The sequence below is a fragment of the Platichthys flesus genome, chromosome 8 (assembly GCF_949316205.1).
Source record: "Platichthys flesus chromosome 8, fPlaFle2.1, whole genome shotgun sequence".
Classification (NCBI taxonomy): domain Eukaryota; kingdom Metazoa; phylum Chordata; class Actinopteri; order Pleuronectiformes; family Pleuronectidae; genus Platichthys; species Platichthys flesus.
The window spans coordinates 21,074,350-21,094,560 of NC_084952.1; the positions used below are offsets into that span (position 1 = coordinate 21,074,350).

At 42.7% G+C, this 20,211-nt stretch overlaps 1 non-coding gene across 1 annotated transcript; it reads left to right on the top strand.

Annotated features, from left to right (window-relative positions):
• Nucleotides 1-19,677: 19,677 nt before the first annotated feature.
• trnai-aau (transfer RNA isoleucine (anticodon AAU)) lies at nucleotides 19,678-19,759 on the top strand. Its single transcript has one exon. It is a non-coding gene; the product is annotated as a tRNA-Ile (tRNA).
• Nucleotides 19,760-20,211: the final 452 nt, after the last annotated feature.

Sequence of the window (20,211 nt, forward strand, 5' to 3'; positions counted from 1 at the left end):
GATGGAGGTGAGGGAATACTGGTCATGATGAAGAGGTGATGGTGATGAACGCACACAGTGATATATAATTTCTAACATTTTTATCATAATGCTTTCTCTGTGTGAGACCTCAGCTCTCTGACTGAAATTCAACACAGCAAATACTCTCTAATGATCATGAGTGACATTTTGAAGGGCAATTAGATGCATTTACAAGGCTGCGTTCACAAGCAGGACTTTTCAAAGTGAAAACTTTGATATTAATTCTCTCAGATAATACTGGGATTTATGATCATGTCCAATGGGAATAATTCCAATGATGGCCACCTCCTCTCCAGGGGAGCTGGGGAATTTGCTGAAATAGATTTGATCTTTTTTCTCAAGTAGTTTGACACTTATTGTTGCTTCTATACATACAGTTTTTCCAGGAGGGAATAGATTGACATTCTTGCTTGAGACACAAGCTGCTGATGGACACAGTCATTAAATAAAGAGAGAAACTGAAATATACTCGTTGTTTTTAATTAGTTTAAATTCCTGTTTATATCGATAACATTTAATACATTTGGCCTCCTTCTATACTTCTTGCCTTATTTTGATGTTCTAAATAAAGTGCTGAGAACTCTAAAGTGCTTTGGGACTGTGTTTTGGAAGGTGTGACATGAATTAACAGGGTGAATAATATAGTCACTATATGTAAGAGTAAAGGGAATATATCTTTTACCATTAATCGCCATTCTTGGTGTAGAAAAGATCAGAGTTGTTGCTGGAAATCTGTAAACAGGTACGTCCTTTTATGTTTAAACAACAGCCCGAAAAGGAAAAGATTTCATATCAGGATTTTTCATATGTGTATATTTTTCTTACAGTTTTCTCAGTTGTTAACACACAAAAAGCGAAAATTCGGCACAATTTGCACAAACTTCACTTCATGTACCAATCACTCGACCCAATTTGACACTACTTCACACTCCCTTATCTACATTAGACTCTGACTTTCATTCTTTACACTCTGATTTCAATTACACATCCCATTGTTGTCAAAACACTACACACAATGTCCAGTTGTTGCACACACTTCTCAAGTACAATCTCAAAGCATCAACCTACAACACAAAAATACTCAAATCTCTAAACATTCAGGTCTGTTGAGCAATTTCACCACATTTTCACAGCCGAACAGGAGACTGAAATTGTAGATATGGTTCGTGAGAACAACTCAATCACACTCAGATAAATAAAAACTCGGATCTTGGCTGACCATGCTACATTTAGAAACATCCAGACCGTCAGCCTCTCTACATTGGACCGTATTCTGCATAGGTATGCCATGCGGATGAAACAAGTGTACAGGGTCCCATTTGAACGGAACACAGGCATCAAGGATTTACGGCTAGAGTTTGTGCTTGTAAGTATCAACATTCAGCACTGACACAGAACCCTATGCATGTATTGTACCTGTAATCCAATATTGTTCCTTTTCTACAGTGTCTCACTGTAGCCCACTGTGTTGACCGCTCTGTGTCCATGTTGTAACTTGCATTCTCATGCTGTCTGTGTCAGCGGATCCAGGAGCATGACACAGCTGATGAGTTGTACCAGTACATCTTCTTTGATGGGCTGGGATTCAACCTGGTGAAGAGGAGGTCACAGGGCAGAAACGTCATTGGCCAGCGGGCCATTGTGGAGGTCCCCGCCCAGTGTGTTGGGAACATCACAATGTGTGCTGCAATGAATCAACATGGGATCAGGGGCGGTTCTGGCTAATTGGAGGCCCTGGGCAAAGAACAATTTTGAGCCCCCCCCCCCCCCCCACAAAAAATGAGCCATGTTATGTGAAACTGAGAAAGTGAGTAAATGAGTGTGTGTGAGAGAGAGATTTTGATTTTAATCCCTACTTTTTTCAGTTTTACAGAACAAAGAGTATGACAATCAATTATTCCTTTCCATCAAAGAAATAGAGAATTAAAAATGATAAACAAACAAAAATAAATTAAAAAATATGGCTAAAATGCAATTCATTTTCTTTTACAGTGCAGATCGCATCTTTAACACACCATACATCCTTAAATGTTTCGAGATTTTTCATTAACTCATAAAACCTAAAATCAACCACAACTCTGGCTTTTACCAGGGCAGGAAACAGAACAATGACATTAGTCCCTGGTTGTTGCTCGACCTTATTTCTCCTAGTAATATAAATAGCCATCTTGGCTTGACCTAGGACGAAGTTAAAAATTTTACATACATTTTGTTTTTTCTTGACATACTTACAACCAAGGACAAACGTCTCAGTGGAGAAAACTTCACCAAATGCACCAAACACGTCTTTCAGCATACAAAACAATGGTTCTAACCTTAAACAAAGTGTAAAAGCATGAAAAACGGTTTCTCTTTGGTGACAGAAAGGACATTCTTGACTTACATTTCTGTTTATCACTGAAATAAAAGCATTGACAGCAACTGCTCCATGAAGAATTCTCCACTGTAAATCACACACTCTCTTAGCCAATGGTGGTTTATAAAGTGCTCTCCATTCCGGCCTCACCCCACTATTCAGTTTGAGAGCAGCGCTCCACGGTGTGTCAACCCTGCCCTCCAAACTTTTCTTATTAAAAACTTTGACACATGCATGATACAACTGCTTCCCTGTAACCATATTTAGCAGCATAGTGTTTGGGTTCCTAGATAGAAGTGGACCTGTACACTCGTCCAGATTGGGCCCGACTACCAGCCGAGGGAAAAAGTCCTGCTTGTCCGGATGGCACACACCTGCACAATAGTCCACAAGCAGTTCAGTCTCATCTGTGGTACAGGCAGCACGCCATTTTTCCAGGAGCTGCGAAACCACTCAAAGCGACCTCAGCCCCAAAGCATCAGCAAACCCCCTCCTATTCCCAAAGTCTGGCCCCGTCAGATCCACTGCATCCTTCAAAGTGATGATCTTGGCGCCACACAGCATCTTCTGTAGCGCCGGGAAGTTGGTCGAGGAGACATCCAGACGAGCACCTCCAACCACAGGCTCTTGCAAGAGCCAATGTAAGGAGATTGCAGGGCCAAAACGTCTGACATTAAACAAGGCCCAGACTTTAAAACAACTGCGATAAAACGGTGGCAACTTTGAAAACAACCTCACATCTGGTTTCAACAAAAACAAAGATTTGTCTAACCCCAAATCCCCCCCCATTTTCAGTATAGCACAGCTCAAACCCCTCCATGCAACCTCTGTAGGCCCAGTCAAGAGCCTTTTTACAAACTGCAGTCCTACTCTGAGTTGGGCAAGAGTCCCTACAGAACTAACCATGTGGTGGGATCCACACACAATGGGTCGTAAAAGTGTGGCCTTTGAGCCAAGATGAAGCCAGCTAAAGTCTCCCTCTAAGATCCAGCATGGAGAGTGTATCTTCTGGTGTTAACTTAATCCCTGGGGTCTCCCCAGAAACCCCTGCTCTGCTCCTGGCCGCTCCCACTCTCCTTTGACCTCTGACACTCAATTGGCTTAAAGCCAGCATCATTCCATGACCAGCACCTCAAGGAGGCAGGACCTCTCAGGTAGAATAAAACCACTGAGACATCAATAATCGCTGCCATTTTTCCCTGCTCTGAAGACGTCAACAGACCCCTCCGGGTCTTTCCAGATGATTTAGTTGCTAAAGGGGGCAACCAGAGTTATTTTCTTTCATTTCTTTCATTGTCTTTTATCTCAGTCGACGTTTTTATTTTCAAAAGGACTTTTGCTCTTTTAACTTGAAAAGACCAAACAGGAAATTGCACGCGGAACAATCTCAGACTGTTTCACTTTCCCCACGGACTTTACTTTTCTTTTCCCAACGATCTACAAACGGCTTCCACAGCCGTCCCCTGCAGAAGCGCGAGTTTCATTCCACTGAGGAGCACGAGCTCCACATCCCTGAAGAAGAAGGACGACGTTCATCCCGTCGAGGCAGCACGAGAAAATCCGCTGCTTGTCCGGTCCGGCGGCGCACCGCTTGAGAGACCACGTGATTCACTGGCCCGACGAGCACGAGAAAATCCGCTGCTTGTCCGGTCCGGCGGCGCACCGCTTGAAAGACCACGTGATTCACTGGCCCGACGCGCACGCTCACCGCGAGGGTGGTACAGTAAGAGGCTTTATTGTCTGGGCAGATGTTAATCTAATACGTAGCGTATTGTTTTAATACTTGAATGTATTTGTTTTGTATGAGACCGCAGAGTCTCCAGTGTTTTAGCGGTGATTCGCCACTTCCGGTTTCCGGTTAGGCCTTGTGCCACAGTTTTTAAGCGCCGTGAGCAGCGTCTCCAGCTCATTGTGACCGTTTGAACAACTTTAAAGAGACTTTACCGGTCAAACCTCAGCACACAACGCCACTTGGGTGCTGAGTGGTAAAGTAAATGTAACTTGTCTCTGACGGTGCTTTTAAGAGCTTTGCTCTCTCCTTGTATGCTCTCTCTCTCTCTCTCTCCTCCTAAACCGACCTATACACATCCGATCTGTATTTAGAATACAGTTCATGTAAAATAGTTAAATCTATATTCAGAGAGGCTGGACACATCTGGAAGCCATGCGGCCCAACGCCAAAGCAGAGACAAAGAATTCTCTTTGTCTGAAAATCCCTTGGTGTAATTCATGTGACGACCACCAGTGTGAGCTCCGGCCACATGGTGTCATTAACATAGACTCCATTTTGAATAACGCAAGTTAAACCACCATTTTGAATCTATTATTGCCACGCCTCCTCTCTCCCTCTCCTCCCATTCTGGCTCCGCCATCTTGTTTTGTAGTCAATCTGCGTCATCGCCATGCCCCCCTTCTTTTTCTCTCTCTCTCTCGCTCTCTCTCTCACACACACACACACACACCCACACAGACACAGACACAGAGACACATTGATAGACACAGACACACACACACACAGAGACAGACATACATAGGTAGACCGCCGGTTTTACATGTATTTTCTGAATTGTGATAAGTGCTGCTGCTGTGTTTATCTTTGAAATATCGGAGCTTGTTAAAATGATGAATCATTGAATAACATTATAACTTTATTTCCCCTTTAATAAATGCTTTTGTAATTAAAGTATCTCTAGTCTGTGATTATTTGTGCATATGTATGTGATTACAGCTGGATTATGATTGCCTGTGCTCGAACTTAAAACCCTTCAATGTTTATTATATAATCATTAATACTAAATATTGAGATTATTAATATAACTTATATCATTGAGATTGATATTTTAAAGATTGAATTGTTGGTCCCTGTAACCAGGGTGGTGCCCCGCGACAATAAGCAATTATTACAGATTTGTATTATTCTTAATTGATCATTTTATTGTTTTCATTAATTATTTTAACTATTATTAATGGATAACCGTATCATTTCTAATTAAATGTGTTACTATTCTTAATTAATAGCTTTATCATTTTTGATTATTTTTAAGAAATAATTGTTATTTTAATAATCATATTTCATGATTATTAATAATTAGCCAACGTCAATTCTACTCCTACTATTGCACAACATCTGTAAGTGTATGAGGCCCTGCCCCCCTCATCTTTTGGCAAAAACAAAACAGACTGAGGTACCCAATGTAGCCCATCCCAAAAAAAATTCCCCAAAACAGACTGAATCTTCTGCATCATGTCAGGTGGAGGGTCTACACAGGCTAGTCTATGCCAGAAGGACGAAGCTACCAGATTGTTAATGATGAGTACACGCCCCCTGTAAGACATTTTAGACAAAAGCCACTTCCACTTTTCCAGCCTCCCCTTAACACTTTCAACCGCCCCCTCCCAATTTCTTCCCATGACTTCATCATTCCCCAGAAAGACGCCCAAATACTTGAACCCATCTTTCCTCCATCTTAAATTATCTGGAAGCCTTGGCACCCCCTCCACCCATTGACCCAGCAATAGAGCCTCACGTTTTGACCAGTTAACCCTGGCTGATGAGAGTAACCCAAACTTCTTAAGGATGTCCACCACCACCTCTATATCTCTTCCCCCACTAATCATTAAAACTATATCATCAGCATAGGCTGACACACGAAGAGGTACCACACACCCAGGCACAGACACCCCCCTTAGAGTTAACCTTAATCTCTGCAAAAGAGGCTCTATTGCTAAAGAATATAACATACCGGACAGAGGGCATCCTTGCCTCACACCTCTGCCAACCTTAAAGGGAGCACCTGAACCACCATTGACTTTGAGAATACTCTCCACATCACTGTACAGAACCCTGACCTTTTGAATGAAGCCTTCACAGAATCCAAAGGCATATAAGGTGTCCCACAGATAGCTATGCTCCACCCTATCAAAAGCTTTCTCTTGGTCTAATGAGACCAACCCCACCTTAAGCCCCAACATTTTTGCCATATCTATAACATCACGTACTAGAGCAACATTATCAAAAATGGATCTACTGGGGATACAGTATGTTTGGTCCGGATGGATGACCTGGTCTATCACCCTACATAGTCTGTTGGCCAGTGCTTTGGATAATAACTTATAATCACTACACAGGAGCGACACGGGTCTCCAGCACTTTATATCAGTGAGATCACCCTTCTTAGGTAGAAGTGTGAGGACTGCCCTACGACAGCTTACCGGCAGGAGTCTACCAGCAAGACTGTCGTCGAGCACTGCAAGCAAATCCTCCCCCACCACAGACCAAAAAGATTTATAAAAATCTATAGGGATTCCATCCAGGCCAGGGGCCTTGCCACACTCCATACCTTGAAAGGCCCTCTCCAGTTCCTCCAACGTCAGAGCTGAATCAAGTTCGGCCAAGGATACTGCTGAAACCTGAGGCAATCCCTCCATGAACACACTGTCAGCCTGTTCACCGCTTAGTTCGCTCCTGTATAGATCTTCATAAAACCGTGTAGCTCTACTTCGAATATCATGCACACTGGTCAAAAGGGTTCCCGATTCAGATTTCAAAGAATGAATACATTTCCTCTGGCCATTTTTCTTCTCCAAACTAAAGAAAAATTTTGAAGGTACATCCATCTGATCTATATACTGAAAGCGTGAGCGGACCAACGCTCCTTGTGCATTAAGACCTAACAGCTCAGCTAGGGCGCCCTTCTTGGTTGCCAAATTGTCAACGTCATCATTATCCCCAGTGGAATAAGCCAAATTTTGAAATTCTACTAACTCTGCTTCTAGAATTTCAATTGCCCGGGTTCTGTCACTTGTGATGTTTCGTGTATACTGTTTACACAATTGTTGGATTTGCATTTTGCCAAAGTCCCACCACTGTTGTAAAGAACTAAAAGATGCCTTGCACCCACAAAACTCATCCAAAAGGCTTTAAAAACATTTCTCCATATGTCGCTTAGGTCATGTGTCTGCATACACTGCCTAAGTCTTTTGCGTGAAAGCATATGTGGTTCAACATGATTTCTGTCCATGTCTTGCTCTGTGCAATTAAAATCCCCCCCAATAAACAGATATTCCTCACTATTGCATCCAGAAATAACAGTGGACAATGTTTCTAAAAAAGCCACTCTTTCTGTTGCAGTAGTTGGGGCATACACACAAACAAAAACATAATTTTCAAAACAGGCTCTAACCTTTAATAATTATCCCTCTATAACTTCCACCACTTCATACGAAATGGGAATAAAACTCTTGGCAAACAGACATGCAACTCCACCACTAACATTGTAACTGTGGCTCAAAAGGGTAAGACCCTCCCACGTTAGTGCCCAATCAGCTGCGTTCCTTGCATCACTATGTGTCTCCTGCAAAAGAATAACGTCTAGACGCTTAATGCGTGACAACAGGTGAAGTTGTGCTCTTTTCAAGGGATCCCTGGCCCCATTGACATTTAGGGAGGCTACACGAAAATCGCCCATTATCTAAAACAAAAAAGAAATAAAAATAACCTGTATAATATCAATCATTTTGCTGCTTGTTTGGGTGCTGTCTTCTTTGGTTTACTGCTTTTACCGAGAAGGGTATTTAACTTCGTGAGAAACTTGGTTAAACGGTAAACTTCAGTGTTAGAAAAAATCCCGTCCGAAATGCTCAAGATCAGGGAAAAAATCGTCAATACGAACATTTCTGACATTCTTTGTTTCACTCAGAAAATGTTGAATGTCTTCAACGGTGTAATCTTGAGTAGTATAGCCACCCTTTCGCAAGCTACAATCCACACTACAGTCAGACTCTAAGTCGTTTTCGACTGTAGGTTTATTTACGCCTCGTGCAGGCTTCAATTTCTTTGATTTAGCCGACTCATCACCTTGTGTTCGCTTACGATTTTTGGGGGGCACGCTTGGATCTTAAACACTTTAAATTCATCCTCCGCTTCCCCTTGAGAGCTTTCATCCTCTGCATTCATCTCATCCGTTAGATAATTATTTTCTAAAGCTCTACTAGTGTTTACGGGCTCAGCTTGGGACACACCTTCCCCTGCTGGCTCAGAGGAAGGTTCACGAGGCCTATGCGCGGGGCCTACCTCAGTCGAGGAAATCCCCCCCTCTCCCTCCGTCGTAGCGCCACTCGCTTCTACACTCTCCCCACTATTGGGAACGTTAACACTGGGGGCTTGCTCGCTATTAGATTCCCCCTCAACGGGAGCACTATCCATTCTGTCCGGGCACGCACGCACCAAGTGACCAGCCCGGCCGCAGCCAAAACACTTCATCAGGCACGAGGACACATAAACCGAATAAATAAACCCCTCCACTGGCACATTCAGAGTAAAGTCTAAATCTTTGTTTTCTTTTGTTATCATAAACACAAAACGTCTGAACGACACAACATGTTTCAGGAGTGGATTGCTGCTGAAAATCGCGATCTTCCTTATGGGTGATACCAGTTTGCCATGACGGGATAGAGCTTCAATTAATATTTCATCCTTAATAAAGTGCGGAATGTTTGATAAAATTACTTTTTTAGAGGGTGCTGATAAAGAGAGCACGGGGGTGAAAACACCATCAATTACTACTCCCTTTTCAATCACCTCATTTGCCAGTTCCACCGTCTCTAGAAACAAAACAACTGCCTTGTTCATCCGGGCTGCCGACAGAATTTTGTCGTGCCCGACCAAATCGCTAACAGCCAAACTACAAACTTCAACGCTGGCTTTTGCTGCTATTTTAATGGCATGCCGCCGCGTTAAAGAGCCAAACATTCCCGTGCCTAAAGACGCCACGCTCCCCGGCCGGGGTGGACGCCTCGGCAAAGAAACAAAACAAACGCTCCAAAATAACCCAAACTACTCCAAAATAACCCACCCAAACTAAACCTAAAAAAAAACACAAATAGTCATACAAACGAACGTGAAAAGAAAAGACGAGAAAAAGTAGAATAAAGCAGTGAAAAGTTGGTACCGCGGCCACACTCACCCACCACTCACTCACCCACACACTCAGGCTCCGCTCAGTCGCTCCGCATGCGCACGAGAGAGAGAGAGAGAGAGAGACAGAGAGAGAGAGAGAGTGAGAGAATGAGTGAGTGTTTCAGTGAGTGTGTGATCGAGTGAGAGAAAGGGAGACATGTGAGTGAGTGAGTTAGTATTTGCGTCACACTAACCCAGGGGTACTCAACCTATACTATCGAAAGAGCCATTTTCCCCCCTCTTCCACCAAATTCTGTAAGTCTGGAGCCGCAAAACATATTTGATAACACAGGTTATAACGTAAATATATAGTTATACAATATCTATAAAAACTATAGTTTGTTGCATTTATTAAATTATAGAACGACAATAAAAAACTATTGACATTTAACTGCTATTTTATCCTGTTACAAAAAAGCATGTGGGTGTGACACATATTTTAGTTGACGAAATGTGAAAACAAAACGTGAGAGCAGGTCAAGCCGGGTTGTGGACACAGAACTGAAGCTCGGTAAAAACCACCTGATCAAGAAGCTGCAGCGCTGAATTCTGAGCAGCTGTAATCGGAGAAACTCTGTGTTTTCACTTTTTCCACTGTTACAGTTTTTCTCAGTTGTTAACACACAAAAAGCGGAAATTCGGCACAATTTGCAAAACCATCACTTCATGTATCAATCACTCGACACAATTTGGCACTACTTCACACTCCCTTATCTGCATTAGACTCTGACTTTCATTCTTTACACTGTGATGTCAATTACACATCACATTGTTGTCAAAACACTACACACAATGTTCAGTTGTTGCACATACTTCTCAAGTAAAATCTCAAAGCATCAACCTACAACACACAAATACTCAAATCTCTAAACATTCAGGTCTGTTGAGCAATTTCACCTCATTAACACAGCCGAACAGGAGACTGAAATTGTAGATATGGTTCGTGAGAACAACTCTATCACACTCAGATAAATAAAAACTAGGATCCTGGCTGACCATGCTACATTTAGAAACGTCCGGACCGTCAGCCTCTCTACATTGGACCGTATTCTGCATAGGTATGCCATGCAGATGAAACAAGTGTTCAGGGTCCCATTTGAATGGAACACAGGCATGAAGGAATTACGGCGAGAGTTTGTGCTTGTAAGTTCCAACATTCAGCACTGACTCATGCATGTATTGTACCTGTAATCTAATATTGTTCCTTTTCTACAGTGTCTCACTGTAGCCCACTGTGTTGACCTCTCTGTGTCCATACTGTAACTTGCATTGTCATGCTGTCTGTGTCAGCGGATTTACATAACATTACATTACATTTTATTTAGCTGACGCTCTTACCCAAAGCGACTTACAATAACTGCATTCAACCCCAAGGTAACAAACCCAGGACATATCCAGGAGCAGGACACAGCTCATGTGTTGTACCCACCTCATCAATAATGTTGATGAGGTGGGACTCAACCTGGTGAAGAGGAGGCGACGGGGTAGAAACGTCATTGGCCAGCGGGCCATTGTTGAAGCCCCCGGCCAGCGTGGTGGGAACATCACAATGTGTGCTGCAATGAATCACCATGGGATCTTGCACCGTCATGCCCACCTAGGGGCTTATAATGCTGCCCGTCTCCTGGTCTTCCTGGATGGCCTGCATGACCTGCTGGTACCACCTGGCCAGATAGATGACCCACAGCCGATCGATCACGTTGTCATCTGGGACAATGTGAGCTTCCACCGGGCTGCTCAAGTGCATGAGTGGTTTCAGGACCACCCACATTTTTCCGTTCTATACCTTCCAACTTATTCTCCTTTCCTGAATCCTATTGAGGAATTATTTTCAGCTTGGAGGTGGAAGGTATATGAATAAAAACCAGTGGGACCGGGTCCCACTGCTCCAGGCCATGGAGGAAGGTTGTGGCGACGTGAGTGTCGAGGCCTGTCAGGGCTTCATGCGCCACTCAAGGTGTTTCTTCCAACGCTGCTTGGACAGGGAGAATATTGCCTGTGATGTGGATGAGGCCCTCTGGCCAGATAGGAACCGGAGGCCTGATGCCTAAATAATTGTTGTGAAGGGGGGGGGGGGTTAACAGTACTGTACTGTTCTCTGTGTGTACCGAAATAAACCTTTTTTTGAATGCATATTTGTGTGCTGTTTTATGTTTGACTATGAAAAAAGTAGGCCTACACTGAGACATTTTACAAAAAGAGAAATGGCTCATTCTCCAGAGTCACTGTCATTCATATGGTGTGTTCCATTTTGATGATTGTGTTTTCAGTTTTGCACTACAGTGTGCTGTAAATGCTTGGTAGTGTGCAAGCAAATGCTTAGTTGTGTGTATTCAATGAATGGTATGTGTGTGTCATTTGAAAAAATGACTGTGTGTACCAAATGAAAACACGAGTTCCATTTTGAGAACAGGTAAGAGATTTGATGGCAAAGAGTCATCTTGCAAAGGGAGTGTCAGGTTTAGCATTTTGTGTGTGAGGTTTTCAGTTTTCTGTGTGCAGTTTTGAGAAAGCCATTATTGTTTTGAAAAACGTGTGTTAACAATTGTGAAAAACTGTAAATGGGCTCAAGCCACTTTGGACCACTTACGTAAAGCTGGTTTCAGTCTGCGGCTCATATCTTTATCTGTGTCATATTGGAAGTTCTGGCATTCTGACGGTCAAACCTTAAATTAAATTTCCCATCCCAGCTCCCCGAGAGAGAGAACTATCTCTTCATGTGTTTTACTGCATTCAAATGTCTCTGTCTGTGTGCAAACGTACATTTGAGCATCATTTGAGCTTTTTGTCTTTATGGATGTGGGAGAGAAAGAGAGAGCGAGAGAGCTAGAGAGAGAGAGAGAGAGAGAGAGAGAAAGAGAGAGAGAGACAGCCTGTGTGTGTATGTGCATGTGTTATCTTTACCGCCCCCACAAACAAGATCAAGTCCTATACTCAGTTGCAGCTATGAATTAAACATGATCTCTTGTTTATCTATGTTCGTGTGTGTGTGTGTGTATGTGTTTGTGTGAGAGTAAGAGCATGTATACATCATCTAAATTCATAGTACTTCACTTGCAGTATTTTAAGTCTTTACTTCATTTGACATATGTATTTCTCTGACTTTTAAAGGTGGGCTATGTTTCACTGATTACATCGCTTCATTCTATGTATTGTAATTGGCTGTTTGTGTGTGTGTGTGTGTGAGCCAATTTATGTGGTTGTGGTTTTACTGAAACTGCTGTTGTTGTAGTTCTTTGTAATTTTAGTAATTCAATGTAGAGCTAAAATAATTATACAATGTCATCACAAAATTTAGTTAAGATTCCATGTTTTGATATAAATTTATACAAACATCACAATGAACTGCAATGGCTAAGTCCTTCTCTCTTGTAAGGATTCTGGAGGAGTCCCTGCCTCGTGTGTTTCATGGACCTTTATGGACAGTTAATGACGGGTTGTTCATTTGCAGGGAAACGGGATTAGAGATACAAATGCAGACACAAATAAAAACTAGATGATGGAGTTTAGTGCAGTGATTTATTAAGAAATAGAATAGAATAAAGAATAAAATAAAAAACATCAAAGGTTTACCAGATGGTGAGGAGATCAGTGGAGAAAACAGAAATCCAGTTAGAGGCATCTTCTCATCCCAATCATATCATCCTCAATGTGCATGCTGGTTTTGGTCTCTGACAGGGCAGACATGCTGGTTTATGAAATGGCAGCACAGGTATTTTTCTATCCAGATATGTACTATTGTATATGAAGTGTACAGCCTGGAGGTATCATGCTGTTGTGAATGGGAGCACCTATGGCCCAGCTGATACATATCTCCCCTGCAGGTGTCCTGCCTGCCCTGGTCCTCCCCAAGCAGGTCACTGCTTATCAGAAGTGATGTGCTTGATGTGCTGTGAATCAATCCACTGCCTTACATTAAAGTAGTATAGAGCAGTGGTCCCCAACCCCCGGGCCTTAGGTCATTTGTTACTTGGCTGGACAGAAATAATTAACAACTTACATTTTTTCTTGTTTTATTTATTTTTTGATTCTGAACGGTGTTTTATTTAAAAAATTACCGGATCCTCTCTGTTATGATTCATGCTTTTCGCATGTCAAGAGGCTTGTCACGGTCCTGTGACTTTTTCGCTAAAACACAAACCCACACGGTATTTGTCGGACCCATTTGTCAACAAACCATGTGAATCCAGCAGGTCTGTGCAAGAAGAAGATCAGCTGCTGGAGATCGCAAATGACGGCGGCCTTGAAAGTATGTTTGAGAAAACAACTCTGCCGGTGTTCTGGATTAAAGTCACGGCAAAATATCCTGAGAACGCCTCAACAGCCCTACAAACAGTTGCCATTTCCGACATCATATCTGTAGTGACATCGGTGGCATTTTCTTTCATTAACAAATTAATTTTTAATTTTAAATAACAAAAAAAACTCTCCAAAGCGCACAGAAGCGCAGCGTGTGCGTGATAGAGCTTTGGTATCTGTGCGTCTCTGTCTTGCTGGTAACTTACCAATAATAATTTGAGGCCGCCGTATTAACAGTTCGTTAATTCCGTTAAATAAAAAAAAATATCTAGCGATGTCACCAAAGGCCGTACCAGAGGGCCCCCGTAGTGAGGCTCTATAGCCACACCTTAAAGGCCAGTCCGTGGAAATATTGTTTGACATCCAACCGGTCCGTAGCGCAAAAAAGCTTGGGGACCGCTGGTATAGATTGTAAAATGCAACGCAAGTCGTGTCTCATCAGAGATCACTACTGTTAATCAAACTAATGATTGAATGAATCCATTAAAGATGAAATATTATTACACCTGCCATAGTCCAATGTTCTGGAACAGATACCTGCCCTGTGAAATGCTTCCACATTTATATTTACTGCGCTCACATCTTCAAGTTCCTTTAAAGATGTTTTATTATCACAGTTTCATCATAAACACAATCTGTGATTTGTTTCTCACTGTATGTGTGCGTGTGTGTGTGTGTGCATGTGTTTACTCACCCATCTACTGTGTCCACCCTAAGGACAACAGCAGTTTCTCTTTCTCTCTCTCCCTCTATCTGTCTCTCTCTCTCTCTCTCTCTCTCTCTCTCTCTCTCTCTCTCTCTTTCTCACTCTCTCTCTCTCTCTCTCTCTCTCTCTCTCTCTCTCTCTCTCTCTGGCTCATTATCCCAGTAACAAGAGACATAACCAGATCTATGGAGGATCTAGAGTCAGAAATTGTAGTGGTGCTGAATTTAATAGATTCCACTGGAAATCGAGATTATATTAAAGATCTCAAGTCTAAAAAATCTGCTCTTACAGAACTACTGGGCACGAAGGCCCAGGGGGCGCTGGTCAGGTCACGGTTCCAGACAGCAGCGCTCATGAATGCACCGACTAAATTCTTCTTTGGACTTGAAAAGAAGAACAGACAAAGCAGAATCATCCACACTCTTCGATCTCCTGAAGGAGAAGAACTCAGCGACAGCAAGGATATCCGGAAGAGAGCCGTGAGTTTTTATAAAGAGCTGTATAAAACTGAATATACTGAGAACAATTCCCTGTTCGAATCCTTCTGTGGAGAGCTGCCCAAGGTCCTGCAAGACGCGAATGCTGGGTTGGACGGCCCCCTATCGATGCAGGAACTCTACACGGCCCTGCAGAGCATGGCGGAGGGGAAGGCCCCGGGCATCAACGGCATTCCAGTCCAGTTGTTTAAGGAGTTCTGGAACGAGATGGGGGAAGATCTTTTAACTGTTTTTAATGAGAGCTTTAGAGACTTGGTGCTGCCAATAAGCTGCAAGAGGGCAGTGATAACTCTCCCGCCAAAGAAAGAAGACCTTCAGGAGATCGAGAACTACCGTCCGGTGTCGCTGCTATTAACAGACTATAAGATCCTGTCCAAAGTGCTGGCAAACTGTCTGAGGGAGGTGATGGAGGAAGTGATACATCAAGACCAGACGTACTGTGTGCCTGGTAGGTCTATCCTGGACAATGTGTCCTTGATTCGTGATATTGTGGACTTCTCTAGTTCATTAGGCATAAAAACTGGTCTGATTTCTCTGGACCAGGAAAAGGCTTTTGACCGGGTTGAGCACCTTTACCTCTGGAAGACTCTGGAGAGGTTTGGCCTCAGCCCATGTCACATACCAATGATCAAGGTTTTGTATCAGGACATTGAGAGTGTACTCAAAATCAATGGAGGCCTGAGTGCACCTTTTAAAGTCTACAGGGGGGTGAGACAGGGCTGCTCGCTCTCAGGGATGTTATACGTACTTTCTATTGAGCCCATGCTGAGTAAGATAAGAGCTAATATTAAAGGGTTGATTTTAAATGATTTTAAGGAAAGCCACATTTTATCAGCCAATCAAACCATGTCAGCTGCTAGAGTGAACTGGGAGAAAAGCGAAGCGCTGGCAGTTGGTAGGTGGGAAGGGGGTCTACCCAGTCTGCCGGGAGGGTTGATTTGCAGGAGAGATGGTCTAAAATACCTGGGGGTTTATGTCGGTAATGAGTCCATGGTACAGAAGAACTGGGAGGGTGTGGCTGAGAAAATGCAAGGGAGGCTCAACAAATGGAAATGGATGAAACCACAGCTATCATACAGAGGCAGAACATTAATTATAAATAATCTGGTGGCTTCTGCTCTGTGGCATCGGCTTGCAAGCCTGGAACACCGAAAGGTTTAGTACAGAAACTACAAGCCATTTTAACAGACTTCTTTTGGGACAGGTTACACTGGGTGCCCCAGAGTGTATTGTTTTTACCAAAGGAGGAGGGGGGGCAAGGGCTGGTTCACATTTAAAGTAGCTGGAGACCTGCAGTGGAGGATTTTACACGGAGCCATTGCGGTTAACATTTTTATATCCATCATCAACCCAACATTCAACTGCAATTGCCCGTTTTGTGGAGAAGAAGAGACAGTGATCCATGCTTTTTATGCATGTGAAAGACTGTTTCCTTTTTAATACACTGCGGAAGGTTTTTAAACAGTTTGGGGAGACGTGGAGTAAGAGTGCCTTAATTTTAGGAGTAGGATAAGGGAAATCAAATGAGTACAAATGGAAACTTTTAAATTGGATTGTAGGAGAAGCTAAAATCTCTCTCTCTCTCTCTCTCTCTCTCTCTCTCTCTCCCTTACACACACACACACACACCAATAAATGACTGCCTCTTTGGCACTGCAGAATGCCAAAATACCAACCAATGTTACTTCACCTCATAGTCTACAGGGTCAGTGTATGATTTTATCCTTTAACACTTTATTTATTTCTATTTCTCTCTCTCTGTCTCTTTTTGATAATGTCCCATAGCATATGTGTGAAAACTGCACATTCAGTCTATCCACATACTTCTCAGCACACTCAGGTAGCAAACAGAACCATTCCTAAACATGGTCACCATGGGGACTGACCATACAAACACATAAACAAGCACACACCACATATTCTGCCACTGGCTTTGTAATGACTTTGCCAGAGGCAATTTTCTATGAATGCTAAATATGAGGAAATTTGTCTCAGCGACAACAACTTGGAGGCAGGAGCCTACTATTCACTCTGACATTCTGCAAAATAAACGCTTGCTGTGAGTTTCAACTGACATCATTCATTCATCCATACATTCATTCCAAACAACCTAGTGTTAGTCTCTAATTTATGTTCAAATGAGAAAATGTGTGGTCGAAGGCGGTGGATTTAGGCTCTAATCTCTCAGGAGGCGTGTCTGTTCATATGAAACAGAGGTCGATGGATCGAAACCATCCTCTGCTAAAGGAATCCTTTATCCACTGCTATGTTTCCCTTGTCCTTGCCTTCCAATGTCCAATGAGACGTACAAGAGTTAATTTAATTTTTCTTAAGTCTGGTTTTCAAACGAAATAACACGGTGCACCTTCAGACTGTGGAACATAGCTTCACATTTGCCAATCTTATCCTCCAAGTCCAGTGGATTTAACTGCTGATAAAACCTATTAAAACCAAGCACTACGTTCAATGTTCAATTGTCGTCAAAGTGGACTTTTAATCGAAACGCCTCAGCATTGTTTGGGCTAAAACAAGTTTAATGATAGTGTGGCCAATTGGTCGAAGGCGCTGGATTTGGGCTCAAATCCCACCACTGCCAATTGACTGTTATTTGTATGTGTTCGCTACTTGAAACATTCTCTACAGTAAAAACTGTTGTTGTTGAAAACTTCAAGAGCCAGGTGAACCTTGTAGCATATGCAATGTTCAATGAGGCATACAGCAGGAACTTTTTTTTTTCTCCAGTCTCGTTTTCAAACAAGGTTACACTATGCACCTTCCCATTGAGGCACAGTGCCTCACAATTGCCAATTTTTCCTCCAATTCCAGTTGATTTAACTGCTAAGCAAAACCATTGAAACCATGGACTGTGTGCAGCGGAAGTGTGCTGGGCCCATAACCCAGAGGTCGATGGATCGAAACCATCCTCTGCTAAAAGTTTCCTGTATCCACTCCGATGTTATCTGTTATGTTACCCTTGTCCTCGCCTTCTAAACATTAACTCATCTCCTCCTGAAAGTGACTTGCTTTGGCTTTGAAGTTGAAAACGTGACAGAATAGAACCAACAGTTGAAGCCCCTAACTTGGCTGTTAGTTTTGTGGTCTTTTGATCTCGAGTAAAGCTCTATACTCCCACAGGGTATGTGTTTGAAATTTCGAATGTTCTTTCATGTGTGTCTTCGATTTGATTGTCCAATTGTCATCAAAGTGTCATTTACATCTAAACCCCTCCTGTCTGTTTGGTTAAATCTAGTTTCCAACAGTAGTGTGGCCGAGTGGTCAAAGGCGCTGCATCAAGGCTCCAGTCTCTCAGGAGGCGTGGGTTCAAATCCCACCACTGCCAGTAGACTATCAGTTGAATTTATTTGCTACTTGCAGCTTATCTACTATAAGAAGCTCTCTTGTTGTTCAAAACTGCAACAGCCACCCGAGCTTTGAAGCACATGGGATATCCAATGAGGTGTACAGGAGGACATTTTCTTTTTCTCCCGTCTAGTTTTAAGCGAGATGAGAGTTAAGATGTGCACCTTCAGACTGGAGCACATGACTTCACATTTACCAATAACTTCCTTCAAGTCCTGTCAATTTAACTGCTGATAAAACCTTATAAAACTAAAGACTATGTTTGTATGAAATTATATCAATAAACAAAAGCAGAGTGGAGCAGCAGAAGCGTGCTGGGCCCATAACCCAGAGGTCGATGGATCGAGACCATCCTCTGCTAAAGGAATACTTTATCCACTCCATTGTTATCTGTTATGTTACCCTTGTCCTCGCCTTCTAAACGTTAACTCATCTCCTGCTGTAATTGACTTGCTTTGGCTTTTGAAGTTGAAAACGTGACAGAATAGACCCAACAGTTGAAGCCCTTAACTTGGCTGATAGTTTTGTGGTCTTTTGATCTTGAGTAAAGCTCTATACTCCCACAGGGTATGTGTTTGAAATTTCGAATGTTCTTCCATGTGTGTCTTCGATTTGATTGTCCAATTGTCATCAAAGTGTCATTTACATCTAAACCACTCCTGTCTTTCTGGTTAAATCTAGTTTCCAACGGTAGTGTGGCGGAGTGGTCAAAGGCGCTGGATTAAGGCTCCAGTCTCTCAGGAGGCGTGGGTTTAAATCCCACCACTGCCAGTAGACTATCAGTTGAATGTATTGGCTACTTGCACATTATCTACTATAAGAAGTTTTCTTGTTGTTCAAAACTGCAACAGCCACCCGAGCTTTGAAGCACATGGGATATCCAATGAGGTGTACAGGAGGACATTTTCTTTTTCTCCCGTCTGGTTTTAAACGAGATAAGAGTTAAGATGTGCACCTTCAGACTGGAGCAAATGACTTCACATTTACCAATAACTTCCTTCAAGTCCTGTCAATTTAACTGCTGATAAAACCTTATAAAACCAAAGACTATGTTCGTATGAAATTGTATCATTAAACAAGAGCAGAGTGGCGCAGCGGAAGCGTGCTGGGCCCATAACCCAGAGGTCGATGGATCGAAACCATCCTCTGCTAAAGGAATACTTTATCCACTCCATTGTTATCTGTTATGTTACCCTTGTCCTCGCCTTCTAAACGTTAACTCATCTCCTGCTGAAAGTGACTTGCTTTGGCTTTTGAAGTTGAAAATGTGACAGAATAGACCCAACAGTTGAAGCCCTTAACTTGGCTGATAGTTTTGTGGTCTTTTGATCTCGAGTAAAGCTCTATACTCCCACAGGGTATGTGTTTGAAGTTTCGAATGTTCTTCCATATGTGTCTTCGATTTGATTGTCCAATTGTCATCAAAGTGTCATTTACATCTAAACCCCTCCTGTCTGTTTGGTTAAATCTAGTTTCCAACGGTAGTGTGGCCGAGTGGTCAAAGGTGCTGGATTAATTCTCCAGTCTCTCAGGAGGCGTGGGTTCAAATCCTACCACTGCCAGTAGACTATCAGTTGAATTTATTGGCTACTTGCAGCTTATCTACTATAAGAAGCTGTCTTGTTGTTCAAAACTGCAACAGCCACCCGAGCTTTGAAGCACATGGGATGTACAGGAGGACATTTTCTTTTTCTCCCGTCTGGTTTTCAAACGAGGTAAAAGTTAAGATGTGCACCTTCAGACTGGAGCACATAACTTCACATTTACCAATAACTTCCTTCAAGTCCTTTCGATTTACCTGCTGATAAAACCTTATAAAACCAAAGACTATGTTCGTATGAAATTATATCATTAAACAAGAGCAGAGTGGCGCAGCGGAAGCGTGCTGGGCCCATAACCCAGAGGTCGATGGATTGAAACCATCCTCTGCTAAAGGAATACTTTATCCACTCCATTGTTATCTGTTATGTTACCCTTGTCCTCGCCTTCTAAACGTTAACTCATCTCCTGCTGA